Source organism: Bombina bombina, chromosome 7, assembly GCF_027579735.1.
Source record: "Bombina bombina isolate aBomBom1 chromosome 7, aBomBom1.pri, whole genome shotgun sequence".
NCBI lineage: Eukaryota > Metazoa > Chordata > Amphibia > Anura > Bombinatoridae > Bombina > Bombina bombina.
Window position 1 is genome coordinate 455,284,631 of NC_069505.1, and position 13,009 is coordinate 455,297,639.

Consider the following 13,009-nt stretch of genomic DNA (forward strand, 5'->3'; position numbering starts at 1 on the left):
TGCAAGTAAGATGCACATGTGTGGCAGTGCAGGTAAGATGCACGTGTGTGACAGCGTCAGTGCAGGTAAGTGCATGTGTATGACAGCGGCAGTACAGATAAGTGCACGTGTGACAGCGCCAGTACAGACGTGACTTTTGTTTATGGGGTATTTGTCTGTAAGTACTGTACATGATGTCACCTTAATTTAAAGTCACAGAGCAATATATACTGTTACTCACTGGGTATTGTCACATTCCTGCAGTTTGGTTATATTGTATAAAGACCATGTACAGCTGCTGTAATTTGTATCTGCCAGAGTAGAATCATTGTGATCAGATTAGCTGCAGATAATATGTGATCTTATAAGCTGCTCACCTGTATGTTTCGTCTGGGTATTGTGAGTTAAAGGGACTATGAACTTAAACCTTTCTATCATACACGTGACCAGTAACAACTGAATTGTGTACTCTAATGAGCTGTACACATGGACAAACACATATGCACGTGCACAGCTATGGTCAGATAAGGTTATTTAGCCAGATGCAAGTTCAGTTGGTTACATTATTCATGAGCAATTGAGAGGCCTGAAATAGTATAATTGTATTTATAAGTTGGAACATGAGGGAGAGAGAGAGATGCTGTATTAATATTGGTAATCAGGTTTATTTTCATGATATCAATGTTATTCACATAGAAGAAAATTTTATTTTTATTTTTAAATTGATATTTATTTATATGTTCCCACCTCCCATAACCTCCGATCCAGTACCAGCACATTATTTAGCTTGCCTCCATACAAAAAGATAGCAGCTCGATCCTCCTTTTCCTATAGAGCACCACAATTATGGAACGACCTCCTGCACACTTTCAAACCTTCCCCAAGCCTAAAATCCTTTAAGAGATCCCTCTCTGCATATCTCAAAACAGAATGCACCTGTCGTGGTTGATTATATATTTCCTACCTGTTCTATGTTACATTTTGCATATATTATTTAATAATATTGTTTTTGTTTATGTGTGTGTGTGTGTCCCAAGTAGAGAAGGCACTCTCTAGATTTGAATAAAAATAAAAATGTATTGTTATTCAAATCCGAAGAGTGCCTTCTTTACTTGGGACAAATTATGAATTTAGTTGTGCACCCCAGTCAGTAGAGGATTACCGTTAGTGCTAGGACCAGCTATACATAAATATTTGAATAACATTGGAATGTGAAGTATTTTGTACTCACGGTCAGTGATATAGGTATCAGTCCAGGCAGAAAAGAATCCAAACAAACGGGCGCCAAAGATTCGACTTGCCAAGAATAAAAAGACAATCTGCCATCATTGGAGCAGGTTGGCACAGGAATACGCATCACTTCTTCATAGAAGTCTATAGGAAAAAAAGTTGCTAGCACAGCTGTATCCGAAGTCCTGAAGTTAGCATGCCTGATCTTGCGCCTGTGTGTTAACTTTTTACATTCAACTTCTAATTTGTGTGCAAACCCGGCCTGCATTAAAAGTGTTGTACTGTCCCCATCAGTTATAGGGGCTGTTGGAATACTAGAACTGTATTGTCCCCATGTCAGGTATAGGGGCTGTTGGAATACTAGTACTGTATTGTCGTCATGTCAGGTATATGGGGCTGTTAGAATACTAGTGCTGTATTGTCGTCATGTCGGGTATAGGGGCTGTTGGAATACTAGGGCTGTATTGTCTCCATGTCAGGTTTGAAAGCTGTTGGAATACTAGTGCTGTATTGTCCCCATGTCAGGTATAGAGGCTGTTGGAATACTATTGCTGTATTGTCCCCATGTCAAGTATAGAGGCTGTTGGAATACTAGTGCTGTATTGTCCCCATGTCAGGTATAGGGGCTGTTGGAATACTATTGCTGTATTGTCTCCATGTCAGGTATAGAGGCTGTTGGAATACTAGTGCTGTATTGTCTCCATGTCAGGTATAGAGGCTGTATTGTCTCCATGTCAGGTATAGAGGCTGTTGGAATACTAATGTTTTAACTTATTTGTAAAGTGTATTTCATTTTGAAAATCCCACAAAACCTCTTTAATACACGTCACGTAGGAATTCTGATTGGTTACATCAGGGGCTGTATTTGCTGCTAGTAAAGTAACTGATTCCCAGCTAACTCACTTTACTACATGACACAGGTTGTATTTAATGTTGTGCTAATGTCATTACATGGAATGTTTCTTCTAGAAGTGACTGTCAGTGATGTAGGCTCAAATTTTATTTTTTTAAAAGAGACAACTGACACTATAAATACTGATTCTTTTGCTTTTGTTTTGTTTGTTTTTTTAACTTCAGGTGATTATCATATTGCAATTTTAATTAAATTCAGAACAAACAAAAGATGAGAGAGAAATATGACTGAAGTAAGAAAATATGTGAAAAAGTTAACATTAGTGAGTGACGTGTCAAGGGATACAGGGTACATGCAAGTGTACATGTGTGATGTGTCTGAGGGATACAGGGTACAGGTGAGTATATGTATGTAATGTGTCTGAGGGATACAGGGTACAGGTGAGTGATGTGTCTGAGGGATACAGAGTACAGGTGAGTGTATGTGTGTGATGTGTCTGAGGGATACAGGGTACAGGTGAGTGATGTGTCTGAGGGATACAGAGTACAGGTGAGTGTATGTGTGTGATGTGTCTGAGGGATACAGTGTACAGGTGAGTGATGTGTCTGAGGGATACAGAGTACAGGTGAGTGTATGTGTGTGATGTGTCTGAGGGATACAGGGTACAAGTGAGTGTATGTGTGTGATGTGTCTGAGGGATACAGGGTACATTAGTGAGTGACGTATCAAGGGATACAGGGTACATGCGAGTTTACATGTGTGATGTGTCTGAGGGATACAGGGTACAGTTGAGTGTATGTGTGTGGTGTGTCTGAGGGATACAGGGTACAAGTGAGTGTATGTGTGTGATGTGTCTGAGGGATACAGGGTACAGGTGAGTGTATGTGTGTGATGTGTCTGAGGGATAAGAGGGTGCAGGTGAGTGTATGTGTGTAATGTGTCTGAGGGATACAGGGTACAGGTGAGTGTATGTGTGTGATGTGTCTGAGGGATACAGGGTACAGGTGAGTGTATGTGTGTGATGTGTCTGAGGGATAAGAGGGTGCAGGTGAGTGTATGTGTGTGATGTGTCTGAGGGATACAGGGTGCAGGTGAGTGTATGTGTGTGATGTGTCTGAGGGATACAGGGTGCAGGTGAGTGTATGTGTGTGATGTGTCTGAGGGATACAGAGTACAGGTGATTGTATGTGTGTGATGTGTCTGAGGGATACAGGGCACAGGTGAGTGTGTGTGTGATGTGTCTGAGGGATACAGGGTATAGGTGAGTGTATGTGTGTGATGTGTCTGAGGGATACAGGGTGCAGGTGAGTGTATGTGTGTGAGGGATACAGGGTACAGGTGAGTGATGTGTGTGAGGGATACAGGGTACAGGTGAGTGTATGTGTGTGATGTGTCTGAGGGATACAGGGTACAGGTGAGTGTATGTGTGTGATGTGTCTGAGGGATACAGGGCACAGGTGAGTGTGTGTGTGATGTGTCTGAGGGATACAGGGTATAGGTGAGTGTATGTGTGTGATGTGTCTGAGGGATACAGGGTGCAGGTGAGTGTATGTGTGTGATGTGTCTGAGGGATACAGGGTACAGCTGAGTGTATGTGTGTGATGTGTCTGAGTGATACAGGGTGCAGGTGAGTGTATGTGTGTGATGTGTCTGAGTGATACAGGGCACAGGTGATGTAGTGTTGTGCTTACTTCCTGGTTTGGTCAAAGGGCACATTGAGGCTTCCATACAAAGATGATGTCATCAAGAGAAGCCATCTTGTGACAGTTTGTGATGCAGTTATAAAGTACAAGGATTGAACCTGAGCTCTGACAATTGCTGATACTAATAAATGTAATGTCAGCTACAGATCACTGCAGAGGATACAGCATCAGCCAGTCAGGAAGAGTAAGAACTGTCAGTTACACATTATAAGTTATATTGCAGTTATACAGTTAACAGTTATACAGTTATCAGTTACCCTGGATTACTATAGTGCTGCATACACAGTGTACAGGACTGCTAATATAAGGAGTGCAGCAGCCATTCATTATAAAGGACTATATATGTGTAAATATCCATATTACTGTGTGCAAATCTACAGGAGCACCTTGCTATGTCATGCAGTAAATAAAGTGCCAGTTTACATTTAGAAGTTGCAAGTGCATCATTCATATAAAGAGTTAATGTTTGCTATGTAAGGACATTACAGGTGAGTGTGTGTGTGATGTGTCTGAGGGATACAGGGTACAGGTGAGTGTATGTGTGTGATGTGTCTGAGGGATACAGGGTACAGGTGAGTGTATGTGTGTGATGTGTCTGAGGGATACAGGGTACTGGTGTGTGATGTGTCTAAGGGATACAGGGTACAGGTGAGTGTATGTGTATGAGGTGTCTGAGGGATACAGGGTACAGGTGAGTGTATGTGTGTGATGTATCTAGGAGATACAGAGTACAGGTGAGTGTATGTGTGTGATGTGTCTGATGGATACAGGGTACAGGTGAGTGTATGTGTGTGATGTGTCTGAGGGATACAGGGTACAGGTGAGTGTATATGTGTGATGTGTCTGAGGGATACAGGGTACAGGTGAGTGTATATGTGTGTGAAAAGTCTGAGGGATACATGGTACAGGTGAGAGTATGTGTGTGATGCGTCTGAGGGATACAGGGCACAGGTGAGTGTATATGTGTGTGATGTGTCTGAGGGATACAGGGCACAGGTGAGTGTATATGTGTGTGATTTGTCTGAGGGATACTGGGTACAGGTAAGTGTATGTGTGTGATGTGTCTGAGGGATACAGGGTACAGGTGAGTGTATATGTGTGTGATGTGTCTGAGGGATACAGGGTACAGGTGAGTGTATGTGTGTGTGATGTGTCTGAGGGATACAGGGTACAGGTGAGTGTATGTGTGTGTGATGTGTCTGAGGGATACAGGGTACAGGTGAGTGTATGTGTGTGATGTGTCTGAGGGATACAGGGTACAGGTGAGTGTAAGTGTGTGATGTGTCTGAGGGATACAGGGTACAGGTGAGTGTATGTGTGTGATGTGTCTGAGGGATACAGGGTACAGGTGAGTGTATGTGTGTGATGTGTCTGAGGGATACAGGGCACAGGTGAGTGTATATGTGTGTGATGTGTCTGATGGATACAGGGTACAGGTGAGTGTATATGTGTGTGATGTGTCTGAGGGATACAGGGTACAGGTACGAGTATGTGTGTGATGTGTCTGAGGGATACAGGGTACAGGTGAGTGTATGTGTGTATGATGTGTCTGAGGGATACAGGGTACAGTTGAGTGTATGTGTGTGATGTGTCTGAGGGATGCAGGGTACAGGTTAGTGTAGGTGTGTGATGTGTCTGAGGGATACAGGGTACAGGTGAGTGTATGTGTGTGATGTGTCTGTGGGATACAGGGTACAAGTGAGTGTATGTGTGTGATGTGTCTGAGGGATACAGGGTACAGTTTAGTGTATGTGTGTGATGTGTCTGAGAGATACAGGGTACAGGTGAGTGTATGTGTGTGATGTGTCTGAGGGATACAGGGTACAGGTGAGTGTATGTGTGTGATGTGTCTGAGGGATACAGGGTACAGGTAAGTGTATGTGTGTGATGTGTCTGAGGGATACAGGGTACATGTAAGTTGTGGCAAACCTAGCCACTTCTGGACTATAATGTAAGAAAGGTTGTCTATATGCTGTATTGTGTGCTATGTAGATGTGACAGACCCTTCTGTCAGGACTGAAGGAGTTAACTGTGTTTAGCTTTAAGAAGCTAATTTTCTAAATACAAGTTGCTGGCTCCAGCCATAATTTAGTTAGTGATGAGAATTCCATTGTTTGATCACCTTCAGAGAGAAAACGCCTAAGTGATAAGAAGAGCCAAGAGTGTCTTGTGTTTAAAGTATTTAAGTAATGTAATTCTATTGTTTCATAAAAGGGCGTCTTCCCCTTTTATCTAATGTACAATATTCTTTCAACCCCCCCATCGGGGGGGGGGGGGGGGTCAGACCTGCATAAATACTAGGCATAGCCTTTTAATAAATGACATTCTGTTTTAAACCTGAAAACTGGCTGGGTTGTGAATTGTTGATTCCCTATGCAGGACATTGTTCCCTGGTGTTAACCCTTGGTATCCTGTTGGTACCGTTACAATTGGTGGCAAGCGACGGAATGAACCTTATCGCCCAGAAGAGCAACTACACAAGGCAGTAACCTCAGGAAGAGGGGGATTACTACAATACTGACTAAGATGGAAGGAGTACCAGGGACCGAAGTGAATGGAGATGGATTATTCTAAGCTAAAGAGACAAACGTTAAAGGAACTGCTAGAAGCCAGGGGAAAGATAGGCAGCAGCAAACCCAAGGCTATATTAATTGCTGAGCTGATTGAGGGAGACAGAGCTCGCAGCGCTACGCCTCCAGCAGCCATGGAGGAGACCCTATACCAGAGGGAAATGAGGACCAGGCTGGAATTTTTACCCCAACCTGTACCACGGGATATGCTATACGTGGTAATGGCAGATGTGCAGGAGTACGTGATGGCACACAGTCCGCGGAATGCATCCTCCCGAGCAGAATCCATTTCGGAAGCACTCAGTAACCCAGTATGACCCAAAATCCCATACCATGCCTTAAAAATGTTTTGTGAGGAGAAGGATGAGATCGATGGGTATTTACAGGATTTTGAGAGACTGTGCGAGTTACATGATTTGGAGCAGTCCGTATGGGTGCCGGTGCTAGCAGGCAAGCTAGCCAGTAGGGCAGCGGAAGCGTATCGCGCTGTACCCAGGGAGGACAGCAAGGATTACGCTAAAGTGAAGAGCGCGATCTTGGAAAGATATGCCATTACCCCAGAGGCATACCGGCGCAAGTTTAGAGGCCTGCGCAAGCCAGAAAAAGATTCTCATGCAGAGTGGGCCCACAAGCTGGATCAAGCATCTCAAAGGTGGATACAGGCCAGCCAAGCTACCACCATGGAAGAATTGCGACAACTGATGCTGTTGGAGCAATTCTTTAACGGCTTGTCCTCAGAGGACCAAGAATGGGTGAGAGATCGAAAACCCCTCACCTTAACCGAAGCAGCCAGATTAGCAGACCAGCATTTTGATGCCAGGAGGCACCATGGACTACAGCCTAACACCCCCACAGCGGCACCTTTTTGCCCAGCCCCAGGGAATCCACCACCCCCCTCACGATACAACGGACGGGCGAATATACAATGCCACACCTGCAAGCAGTGGGGACATATGGCACGTGAGTGCACCCAAAATCGGATCAGACAAGCTTGGAACCAGGTCAGATAGAACCTGGCCCCAAGGGCGGCTGCTCACCATTACCAAACGGAGCCAGACGCTCATGAGTTGTTGAGCACCCAAGCCGAGGAACCCCTGGGAATTCTGCATGAGGTGATGTCGGTCCAGGGACTTCGGGATTCGGGAGCTACTTTAACCCTGATAGCTCCCCATTTGGTGCCGGATACAGCACCCACTGGCGGATCCGTGGCAGTACGAGGGGCAGGGGGAGCAGTATACCGATTGCCCACTGCTAGAGTGGAGTACAGACCCCCAGTCACCCCAGCAGCTGCCAGTTACCAACCCCCGGCGCACCGCTATTCCACACGGCCTCCGGCCACGAACTACCCTCAGAGAGCCCGGTTCCATTCGCGGGGCTACTCACAACCTATTCGGTGCTTTGGATGTAAGCAACTAGGGCACAAAAGACCAGAGTGTCCCCTAAACGCAGCGAACCAAGCACAGTCCTGGAGAAGACCCGCCGGCGGAATCCCACATAATCCTCAGCCTGCGGCCCGCTACGTAGAGGCGCCAGAATGCTGGGGCAGCCTACAGGAAGCCGACCCCGTGCAAGCTGCCCACCGGAATAACCGGCAACGGGTTAAAGTGAATGGGAAGGAGGTCAGTGGTCTACGGGATACTGGTGCTACCATGACCTTGCTTCAAGAGAACTTGGTGTCTGAGAAACAGCACACTGGAGACACTGTGGCTGTGAGGGTAGCAGGGGGCACTGTGTTCCGCCTACCTGTTGCCAGGGTACATTTGGATTGGGGAGTGGGCGCTAGACCTGTGAATGTGGGGGTAAAGAAGGACTTACCTGCTGATGTTCTCCTTGGAAATGACTTGGCCCCCCTTGTTTCTGCCTATGCTCCCATGGGTCCCGCTGATAATAACCCTGTGACTACCCAAGCCCAGTCCCTTCGGGAAGAGGTACATTTTAACCGTGGTGGACTACGCCACTAGGTACCCCGAGGCCATTACTGTCTCCAACATCCATGCAGAGACGGTAGCTGAAGCCCTATTTGGGGAGCTACAACCTAGTTTGGTTTACTTACAAGTTGCTGTTACCTTTTATATTTTAATCAGGGCCCTCAAAAAGTTGCAGCCGTACCTGTATGGACAACCTTCCTTACTCACAGATCACAACCCGTTGGTGTGGCTGAACCGTGTGGCCGGGGACAATGCCAGGCTGCTGCGCTGGAGTTCTTTACCGCCCAGGGAAACAAAACGGTAACGCCGACGGGTTGTCCAGACAAACTGAACTTGAAAAGTGATCTGTGAGTGCTTCCCCGGACATCCCCAAGCCGATCCGTTGGGATCAGACTGTGTATGCCGGCTTGGTTCTGGGGGAGCATTGTGGCAAACCTAGCCACTTCTGGACTATAATGTAAGAAAGGTTGTCTATATGCTGTATTGTGTGCTATGTAGATGTGACAGACCCTTCTGTCAGGACTGAAGGAGTTAACTGTGTTTAGCTTCAAGAAGCTAATTTTATAAATACAAGTTGCTGGCTCCAGCCATAATTTAGTTAGTGATGAGAATTCCATTGTTTGATCACCTTCAGAGAGAAAACGCCTAAGTGATAAGAAGAGCCAAGAGTGTCTTGTGTTTAAAGTATTTAAGTAATGTAATTCTATTGTTTCATAAAAGGGCGTCTTCCCCTTTTATCTAATGTACAATATTCTTTCAACCCCCCCATCTGGGGGGGGGGGGGGTCAGACCTGCATAAATACTAGGCATAGCCTTTTAATAAATGACATTCTGTTTTAAACCTGAAAACTGGCTGGGTTGTGAATTGCTGATTCCCTATGCAGGACATTGTTCCCTGGTGTTAACACTTGGTATCCTGTTGGTACCGTTACATAAGTGTATGTGTGTGATGTGTCTGAGGGATACAGGGTACAGGTGAGTGTATGTGTGTGATGTGTCTGAGGGATACAGGGTACAGGTGAGTGTATGTGTGTGATGTGTCTGAGGGATACAGGGTACAGGTGAGTGTGTCTGAGGGATACAGAGTACAGGTGAGTGTATGTGTGTGATGTGTCTGAGGGATACAGGGTACAGGTGAGTGTGTCTGAGGGATACAGAGTACATGTGAGTGTATGTGTGTGGTGTGTCTGAGGGATACAGGGTACAGGTGAGTGTATATGTGTAATGTGTCTGAGGGATACAGGGTACAGGTTAGTGTATGTGTGTGATGTGTCTGAGGGATACAGGGTACAGGTGAGTGTATGTGTGTGATGTGTCTGAGGGATACAGGGTACAGGTGAGTGTACGTGTGTGAAGCCATCTTGTGACAGTTTGTGATGCAGTTATAAAGTACAAGGATTGAACCTGAGCTCTGACAATTGCTGATACTAATAAATGTAATGTCAGCTACAGATCACTGCAGAGGATACAGCATCAGCCAGTCAGGAAGAGTAAGAACTGTCAGTTACACATTATAAGTTATATTGCAGTTATACAGTTAACAGTTATACAGTTATCAGTTACCCTGGATTACTATAGTGCTGCATACACAGTGTACAGGACTGCTAATATAAGGAGTGCAGCAGCCATTCATTATAAAGGACTATATATGTGTAAATATCCATATTACTGTGTACAAATCTACAGGAGCACCTTGCTATGTCATGCAGTAAATAAAGTGCCAGTTTACATTTAGAAGTTGCAAGTGCATCATTCATATAAAGAGTTAATGTTTGCTATGTAAGGACATTACAGGTGAGTGTGTGTGTGATGTGTCTGAGGGATACAGGGTACAGGTGAGTGTATGTGTGTGATGTGTCTGAGGGATACAGGGTACAGGTGAGTGTATGTGTGTGATGTGTCTGAGGGATACAGAGTACAGATGAGTGTATGTGTGTGATGTGTCTGAGGGATACAGGGTACAGGTGAGTGTATGTGTGTGATGTGTCTGAGGGATACAGGGTACAGGTGAGTGTATGTGTCTGAGGGATACAGGGTACAGGTGAGTGTATGTGTATGAGGTGTCTGAGGGATACAGGGTACAGGTGAGTGTATGTGTGTGATGTATCTAAGAGATACAGGGTACAGGTGAGTGTATGTGTGTGATGTGTCTGAGGGATACAGGGTACAGGTGAGTGTATGTGTGTGATGTGTCTGAGGGATACAGGGTACAGGTGAGTGTATGTGTGTGATGTGTCTGAGGGATACAGGGTACAGGTGAGTGTATGTGTGTGATGTGTGTGATGTGTCTGAGGGATACCGGGTACAGGTGAGTGTATGTGTGTGATGTGTCTGAGGGATACAGGGTACAGGTGAGTGTATGTGTGTGATGTGTCTGAGGGATACAGGGTACAGGTGAGTGTATGTGTGTGGTGTGTCTGAGGGATACAGGGTACAGGTGAGTGTATGTGTGTGGTGTGTCTGAGGGATACAGGGTACAGGTGAGTGTATATGTGTGATGTGTCTGAGGGATACAGGGAACAGGTAAGTGTATGTGTGTGATGTGTCTGAGGGATACAGGGTACAGGTGAGTGTATATGTGTAATGTGTCTGAGGGATACAGGGTACAGGTTAGTGTATGTGTGTGATGTGTCTGAGGGATACAGGGTACAGGTGAGTGTACGTGTGTGAAGCCATCTTGTGACAGTTTGTGATGCAGTTATAAAGTACAAGGATTGAACCTGAGCTCTGACAATTGCTGATACTAATAAATGTAATGTCAGCTACAGATCACTGCAGAGGATACAGCATCAGCCAGTCAGGAAGAGTAAGAACTGTCAGTTACACATTATAAGTTATATTGCAGTTATACAGTTAACAGTTATACAGTTATCAGTTACCCTGGATTACTATAGTGCTGCATACACAGTGTACAGGACTGCTAATATAAGGAGTGCAGCAGCCATTCATTATAAAGGACTATATATGTGTAAATATCCATATTACTGTGTACAAATCTACAGGAGCACCTTGCTATGTCATGCAGTAAATAAAGTGCCAGTTTACATTTAGAAGTTGCAAGTGCATCATTCATATAAAGAGTTAATGTTTGCTATGTAAGGACATTACAGGTGAGTGTGTGTGTGATGTGTCTGAGGGATACAGGGTACAGGTGAGTGTATGTGTGTGATGTGTCTGAGGGATACAGGGTACAGGTGAGTGTATGTGTGTGATGTGTCTGAGGGATACAGAGTACAGGTGAGTGTATGTGTGTGATGTGTCTGAGGGATACAGGGTACAGGTGTGTGATGTGTCTGAGGGATACAGAGTACAGGTGAGTGTATGTGTGTGATGTGTCTGAGGGATACAGAGTACAGGTGAGTGTATATGTGTGATGTGTCTGAGGGATACAGGGTACAGGTGAGTGTATGTGTATGAGGTGTCTGAGGGATACAGAGTACAGGTGAGTGTATGTGTGTGATGTGTCTGAGGGATACAGGGTACAGGTGAGTGATGTGTCTGAGGGATACAGAGTACAGGTGAGTGTATGTGTGTTATGTGTCTGAGGGATACAGAGTACAGGTGAGTGTATGTGTGTGATGTGTCTGAGGGATACAGGGTACAGGTGAGTGTATGTGTGTGGTGTGTCTGAGGGATACAGGGTACAGGTGAGTGTATATGTGTGTTGTGTCTCAGGGATACAGGGTACAGGTAAGTGTATGTGTGTGATGTGTCTGAGGGATACAGGGTACAGGTGAGTGTATATGTGTAATGTGTCTGAGGGATACAGGGTACAGGTGAGTGTATATGTGTGTGAAAAGTCTGAGGGATACATGGTACAGGTGAGAGTATGTGTGTGATGTGTCTGAGGGATACAGGGCACAGGTGAGTGTATGTGTGTGATGTGTCTGAGGGATACAGGGTACAGGTGAGTGTATGTGTGTGATGTGTCTGAGGGATACAGGGTACAGGTGTGTGATGTGTCTGAGGGATAAAGGGTACAGGTGAGTGTATGTGTGTGATGTGTCTGAGGGATACAGGGCACAGGTGAGTGTATATGTGTGTGATGTGTCTGAGGGATACAGGGTACAGGTGAGTGTATGTGTGTGTGATGTGTCTGAGGGATACAGGGTACAGGTGAGTGTATGTGTGTGATGTGTCTGAGGGATACAGGGTACAGGTGAGTGTATGTGTGTGATGTGTCTGAGGGATACAGGGTACAGGTGTGTGATGTGTCTGAGGGATAAAGGGTACAGGTGAGTGTATGTGTGTGATGTGTCTGAGGGATACAGGGCACAGGTGAGTGTATATGTGTGTGATGTGTCTGAGGGATACAGGGTACAGGTGAGTGTATATGTGTGTTATGTGTCTGGGGGATACAGGGTACAGGTAAGAGTATGTGTGTGATGTTTCTGAGGGATAAAGGGTACAGGTAAGAGTATGTGTGTGATGTGTCTGAGGGATACAGGGTACAGGTAAGTGTATGTGTGTGATGTGTCTGAGGGATACAGGGTACAGGTGAGTGTATATGTGTAATGTGTCTGAGGGATACAGGGTACAGGTGAGTGTATATGTGTGTGAAAAGTCTGAGGGATACATGGTACAGGTGAGAGTATGTGTGTGATGTGTCTGAGGGATACAGGGCACAGGTGAGTGTATATGTGTGTGATGTGTCTGAGGGATACAGGGCACAGGTGAGTGTATATGTGTGTGATTTGTCTGAGGGATACTGGGTACAGGTAAGTGTATGTGTGTGATGTGTCTGAG

At 45.4% G+C, this 13,009-nt stretch overlaps 1 protein-coding gene across 2 annotated transcripts in view; it reads left to right on the forward strand.

The window, feature by feature from the left end:
* LOC128666704 (oocyte zinc finger protein XlCOF8.4) overlaps positions 1–13,009 on the forward strand; it is a 134,319-nt gene that overhangs the window by 53,664 nt on the left and 67,646 nt on the right. The gene's annotated exons all lie outside the window — the stretch shown is intronic.